Source organism: Formica exsecta, unplaced genomic scaffold (genome assembly GCF_003651465.1).
Source record: "Formica exsecta isolate Colony F162 unplaced genomic scaffold, ASM365146v1 scaffold79, whole genome shotgun sequence".
NCBI classification, from domain to species: Eukaryota; Metazoa; Arthropoda; class Insecta; order Hymenoptera; family Formicidae; genus Formica; species Formica exsecta.
Window position 1 is genome coordinate 783,521 of NW_021853558.1, and position 7,998 is coordinate 791,518.

A 7,998-nucleotide genomic window follows, 5' to 3' on the forward strand; every position below is an offset into this window, starting at 1 on the left:
GCATTCCTAACAATTTTATATCATTCAAAAAATATTTATAATGAATCCATTAACTTTCTGCCACTAATAATAAAAAGATCTTAGTATTATTATCGTAAGCATCGCGCATGTGCCATAACGTTTGATTTATCATAATTCGGAATAAAGCTTAAATAAATTGCGTTCACCTGCGTAACATCTTTTTCTCGCTCGAAATTTATTGTCTGAAGTATTGTTTTCAAATCAGAATTATCTTTGCACAATTTGCGCGTTACGTAAACCTTTCATAATAAATTAGCGAAATATAATAGTTAATATCCGACATTGCGCGCGCGCCCTTAATTAGAAATTGGACGTAAATTAAAATTACGAGGAAAATATCCATTCTATTAGGATCGATCGTCAATCTCCCGGGAGAGATACGAGTTTATCGAATTTTTTTGCGATTGCGAACTAGAACCGCAAGCAGAGAGCTAACCGCGTAGAATGGAATTCGCTATCTCTCCACCAAGCCGAGAAATTGGAGTTATTCTCGCGCGGTTACGAGGGTCGTCGGAGATATTACGTAACCACCATCTCTCCGCTCTACGCGATTGCGCCGCATCTGCGCTGCTCGTTCCGAGAAACATCTTTCGAGGTTCTTTTATTTCCGTTTGTATGACCATTTCTTTTTCCGGTGCGTGGGCGTGCTTCTCCACGGGGAATCATGGGACGAGGAGGGTTGTGTTCCAACCACGAGGCTTCCCCGAGCAATTCGCCCGTAAATTACCTCGAGGCTTCCCGTGAGATATCGATAAATAAGCGTCATCTCGATGAACCGGCTGTAATATTTTATTAATAATCCGCTACGGAAGACCGCTTTAATTTCCACTGCACTGTTTCGGATCATTACGTGCGAAATTTTATATTATCGAAATAGAGCACGCTTTTTTCCTAGATAAAGCACGTTAAATTAAGTTAATTTAATCGCAAGTATTCAGGATTTTAACAATGGTAAAGTTATATCTTATAGAAATATATGGGTATTGATTAAGTATTAAATGTATATATATAATGTGTATTATAATGGGATGAAAGGCTGTTCCTTTATTTCGTTAGAATTGTCATGAGTTTTCCAAAAGCATTGAAATATGGCGAGAAAAGAAGAATGAGAAGATACTCTGTATTGATTTTTAATGATAGATTCTTCAAAATTTCAATTTTCTCTCAATTCAAGATCGATGAAAATTCTGATGTGTATCGACAAATAAACCTTTCCTCGTTGTCTAATTACATTCCTAACAACGTACTGGGAATTACTTTGATTTTACTTTAATTTCCGGCGTGCGTTATATCCATATCAAACCACGAGAAACTTTTCCAATATTCTTGGCACTGATGGTAATAACAGAATTGACGATGATTTCACATCGCGACGACGCTTATAGCCGCTATTACCGACTTGATTGATTATTTCGTTCATTACGATCACTGTACGTTGTAAGAAACACGCAGATACACACACTTTGTTGCATGACCGAGAGATATATACATGTATATTCAAATCGCTATTAACGAATGAGTCTCGCGAGACGGATCGAAGCAGCAACCGAGAACGTTAGTCGCCATATGATCTCTTTATTGCCGGACGGTGCTGGATCGTTGCTACTTTTAGACCAGCGATGCCAACCAAATGCTCTGCTTGCTGCGCAAAGTGCGCTTTGCACCATTACACTGAATCATCTTTTGGCAAGCGGAAAGTAAACGTAGATTTATAGATGTTGGTGTCGATATATTTTCGATATGGACCAAAGAAGAAACATCGACTCTAAATTTATTGGATAATTGTGATTAAATTCACAAGAATTTTAGGATAATCTATATAATGAAATTACATTCCCTTTATTCAGACCCTTCATTACAGGTAATTATACTCATCAGATTGTGGGCGTAACAAAATTTATGTGGATGATAAAGTTTCTTTGAGAGATATGTTTAATTGCTTGAGAAGCTTATCCTTTCGAGAGATCTGTTACGCAATATCATCGAATGTGCTATTATTGTAAAGAGACATGTTTTGAACAGATGCCAATGTTACGGTTATCGATTACCTAATAAAAACGTGTTTTCTAGTTCTATCAGTCTAGTGTGTCAATTAGAGATTTGAATCAAACAATTGCACATTGGAACGCTATATAAACTAATCTACACAATTTAAAAAAAATACTCACATTTAACTTACTGGTACTAAAACAAAAGACACTGATAATTCCGAGATATCACAAGTGTCTATAACTCTATAATAATCGTGTGATGTGTGTGTGTGTGTGTGTGAGAGACTTAGCTATAAAATTATAATAGAATGAAATATAATATACTGTCAATGCTTTTATTCGCAAATCTTTCATTAAATGAAGAAGATTTTACATTTCAAATATCAAAAATGGAAAATTTACTTTTAAATTTTATAGTATAAAAACTGTCTTAGGTGTATGGAGAAAAAAATACATTTTTAGCGTTTTGCACTAATCAATACATTCAATGATTTTGAATTCAATCGCAAATGCACGAATTCTTTTCTCGCAATGCAACAATTTCTTTAGCGTTTTAGTTATTTCAGATTTATTCTTCTTCACAATAAAAGTACTGTCTTGTATGCAAAAACGAGCATATTGTCATCTTTTTTCTCGGTTTTCAATTTTTTTTTCTTTTTTTTTTTTTTTGACGCATATATAGCGAGCACGCTTTTACGGCAACGTCCATCGATTTTGGATCTAATCGATAGTGTGTATGAATTGAATAAGCCGTATCGTGCCACAGGCAATAGCACTCTTGTGCAATATCCGCACATCCGGGGGTCCGATATCTGATAGGGGTCGTCGATATCTCACCGTTCCAAACTTTGAAATTCGTCATCATGTGCACACAATGCGCATGCAATCTCTATGTTATCAGAGGTAGGCGCGCGAATCAGACACAGTTTCGCGAATTCGGATCTAATGCAACTGACAACCGCGACCGTATAACTGAAATCATTATGCGCAGCTCGAAACGTATACATAATAATATGCGTGATACGTTATAAATATTAATCCGAAATAATGAGAAGCGTCATTAACTCTAAATCACTATCAGATATTTGTTTACGCGATTTGAGAATATGTTTGTACCAAATGTACATTGACATGATATATATCCCGAATTTCTTTCTAATTACAACGCAAAATACAATTTGCGTATCTTTGAATTTTAATTTTATTGAGAGATAATATTAAACAAAATATACATATATATTTTGCCTCTCTGAAATATTATTATTTTCATTATCAAAAATTAATTTTTGAGTTGTAATTATACTTAGTATACAATAATTGGTTTCTAATAATACATTTTCAATAAAACCGTTATTATTCGAATATTTAATATACTGTTAATACAAATTTAATAATTAAATTTTAGAGACCAAATTAAATTTAATTTCTAGAATAAAAAATCTATTTTTCTTCTCAAATTTAACGTTGTGTGGGATAATTTATATTTAGAACCATAGATTACCAAATTGCAGAATGCAATCAATTGTCGCATAGAATACTAAATTTAGTTATTAATAAATATATTAATTCTTGTGCACAGTATTTTTATGTTATTATCAGAGTATAGTTTTCTCTCTTTCTCTCTCTTTCTTTATAATATTTATTACAATTTAAATTTATGTGAAGAGGAGATCCCCTTAATGATGCTCAACAACTAGGATTATGTTCGACTGTCATACATAGACAGTATCCTAACACTCGAGTATCCTAATTCGGACGCTTTTGGGCGACTAATGTGTTGGCGTTATGCAGGGAACGTGTTATCGCGTTGCTCCTGACCTCTGACCTCATTTTGGCATATGGGCTTAAAGTAGCACTGGGCGCACGCGTTAGAATATCGCACATATGTCGTTTCCTTGAGAGTTCAAGGATTCCCGATAATTCTTCGTGATTCTTTGCAACGTGTTAAATACTTTTGTTCATCCTCCTTTTCCTTCGTCAAGTTAAGAAAAAAATTAAAATTACATAGATTAGATATAAGCAAAATATAAGCAAAAACTATTAGTTATGCATCTTTGAGTCTCTTTAGAACTTCTCATCTATCCGGAAAAATTGTTTCTCCCAATATGAGTAGAAAACCCGCATTTCCTCTGCAATAAACCCGTTTTATTTTACAATAGAAATGCACGTGCATGCAGTACGTGTTTCCCCGACGTGTGAAGCTAGCCAAAAAGACGCCAATCGTAGTCAAAACCTGTGTGAAGATAAAAGGCAAAGGATTTGTTATGTTACAGAAATTGCACACGCGTTCATAAACAAGTTCTCCGATCTTTTAATTAAGGCTTCTCCATTAGAGCGATAGACGTGGTGCATATCGCATTTTGATAGCACGAAGAAATCAGAAATTGAAGATAAGGAGCGTGAGAAAGATTTATTATTACTTGATAATTTATATCATAAATTTGTAGGTCCGCATTTTTATTCGGGGCAAAAATATTACGGCATTTCACAAGTAAAAAGATTTATAATTTTTATTTGAATATATGATTACATAATTGATATCCGATATTTGAACTGTTGCTAATATCGTTGAAAAGCTTCCGCAATTATTGATTGAACTAACGACGTAATCAAAGTTCGATGTGAACAGGACTTATTTTGCATTACGTAATCTAACACGAGCGGCAGAATTAAACATTAACGATATCAATTGTTTGAGTAACATGGATTGGGCGACATGTGGCGCAGATATTCGCATAACTTTATCGCTTTTTAATCCTGTGAAATTGTATTAATATTTCTTTCTTAATATTAGTTGTGCTATTGTACTATATTGATTGTAATAATTGATAATAGTACATATACATACACATAATATTGATTATATTATTATTAAATTAAATAAATTGTTAAATTATATTGCGATTACATTTCATAATGAAAAATAAAACAGAAAGAAAGAGACTATAAAATAAATTTATAATTATATCACATTTTTCGAAAAAATATATAATTATATTATTATAATTTATTTTTTACTACAAAAACAAATTTTGAAATAATATTGGGACGGTTTCAATTATGAGAAACGAACAATTGTTGAAAATTTCAACAAGGAATTTTGCACGTGCATATTTTATGATATATCCTAACTCTTGAAATTGATTTTCATACGGATTACGCGATTGAAAGATAATAATGTGTCTCGTGGAGTTGGTCGTTCTCTAAAAACACAATAGATTATTACCAAGGTCTATGCGTATCTTGTTACTATGGCAACCGAAGAATCGGGATGGTATTGTGTGCGAGAGAATTATACTTATACTAGAATATCTCGTAAAAGGTAGGACATTAAATTCTTAGCAATTAGATATGTGAACCGAGTACACGAATCGAAACTTTCAATGATTTTAGCGCACACAGTCTGAAATGAGTGCGATAAAGAGACATTCTTTATGCCCGTGTGTGTGACGCACTTTTAACTGTAATTATATAAATTAAAATGTTAATAAATAAAAATCATATACATATATATGAAAAATTATGAAAAAATCTGATTTTCTTTTAATTGAAAAGGATTGCCCGTTTGAAGATTAATTATTATGAGATTCCAATAAAACTACTAATGAAGAGAGGCGATATGAGAATGAGGATAATCTATCATTTGAAATTTAAGTCATATATTGTAATTGCCAATTATATACAGAATATGTTAAATTACACACTAATGGGATAGAGATTTTACTATAAATCTCAAGATAATATCAGAGTATTAAATATATATTTTTTTTAATGCAGATACTTTAATATTCGATCTATCGTTAAATTCATGAAGTCAACATGTGCATTTTGAAATCACCTATATATATATATTTGTACAGTAATAATGATAATTGATAAAAAAATGACAGATACATTTCACGACCCATTTATATAACTCATCAAATAAAAAGAAATTGAAATTTTATGACTCAGAAAATATGCAGCATATAATGCAATATATGGTATCATATTACGCAATACACTATGCATAATCCACAGATAAAAAGAGAACTTGCGACACTCTATACTAATTCTTTATGGGAGGGTATATAAAGTGTGGCCTAGTTTTATAAAATCTTTGCAAAATGTCTGTTTTACCGGAATACTCGAGCAACCTCATATGCATTTAAATACAAGGCCAAGTCTCTGTCTCCTCACGTGTCGTCCGATATAACGTCACGTTTTTTGCATTCAGATTTATCGATGACTTGTACTTGACCGAGTGATCAATTATTTATTGCGCTTTCTTTTGCACTTTCATATGTCGATCTATCTCGCTATCTATTACATTACTCGGGGCGTGGACAGTGATAAGAAGTGTTTGGCAAGGTAAACAACGCGAGATACCGTTGAATAAACTAGCCATCGCATCTACATGGTGTGCAATTACTGAGTCATGGGATAGCGCATGTTGCTATAGCTGTTGAAATGAGATCGAGACTTCCAGGCTTGTATTAATTAATGAGATCAGATACTTTGCACGCCTTAAAGGATATTGCTGGCAGATATACAGATATAGATATTTCTTAGAAATATTTATTTCAACTTCTTCCCCCTCATAAACTATATTAAAATATATTTTTTGAATGACAAAGAAGAAAGATTGTTTACAAGATTTTCTGTTGGTCAGATAATTAGAAATTTCACCTAAATAAAAATTTTCTATATAACTTTTTTTCACCGCACGATATATATATCGAATATTTGATCTTTACATCCATTTTTAAATATTTCATTTACGTAATATGAAAAGTATACGATTATATTACTGATAGAGAGTAATATTTTGTTTGATTTATGCAAGAAGATTACACGGTTGGCAAGCGCTGAAAGGTTTTTCTCATACTTCATCCCTTTACAAAAACAGCTGGATATAATTATGTAAAATAACAACGAACGCCCATTACCTGTAGTGTTTATGTAACCCGTTGCAATTTCATAAGCGAGCGCGAAGCTGAAGAGATGAAAGGATCAATTTGTCATGCAAATAGTTCCCGAATTCATTCATCAAAATCTATTCCTGTTTGCAATAACAATTGTTTATGCATCAGGAAATATTTATGTTATATATATATATATATATATATATATATATAAATGGATGTAATGAATAAATATTCAATATATATATCGTGTGGTGAAAAAATGTTATATACAAAATTTTTATTTGGATGACATTTCTAATTATCTGGCCAACAGAAAATTTTGAAAATAATCTTTCTTCTTTGACATATACAATGATAAGAGCAAAGCGAAACCGAAATCTGGGCGAAACTGGGATCTATTAGACCCCAAGAGTGAACTCTTAGGGTTAATTCACGAGGGGACGTGGTTGACACAGAGAATATAGAAAAGGGCACAATCTGCTTTGTACGTTCTTATTAATAGAGTCGCATCGATCGTCCACTTCGTTGCCAACGGAAAGCATGTAAGTCAACGTACACGTAATCATGCGTTTCATTCGGCTTTTCTTTCGCATATCGTGCGTAAATGTTTCTTAATGATCTGATTTATGTGTAGACAACTCATTTATCAAAAATAATCTGAATTTTGCGTACATAATAAATATTTGTGTGTCGTTTATACGTTACTAATGTGTATGTCTCGTAGAAAAATATTTTTATTAAGAATAAAAATAATAATTTTATATATTTGATAAAACTTCCAAGTTATATAATATAAATTCTATTCTACACAAAATTTAATTTATACATAGAGTTTCTAATTACGAAATTAAATTTCAGAAAAGGAATTTCATTACAAAATTACTGTTCTTCACTCAATTTCAAGATTACATTTTATTTTAATAGAATTTTAATATGAATGGATCTGTGGTATACATGACGCTAAAAATCAAAAATGTGCGAAAATCGATGGCATTTTCGTTAGAAAAAGATCAAAATCTGTCATTAAAAATATATATAATATATATGTAATGCGGTATTAGTGTGTGTATAATATACAT

At 32.0% G+C, this 7,998-nt stretch overlaps 1 protein-coding gene across 1 annotated transcript in view; it reads right to left on the reverse strand.

Moving 5' to 3' along the window:
• The window catches only part of LOC115244048 (uridine phosphorylase 1), a 27,011-nt gene that overhangs the window by 16,943 nt on the left and 2,070 nt on the right, over positions 1-7,998 (reverse strand). The gene's annotated exons all lie outside the window — the stretch shown is intronic.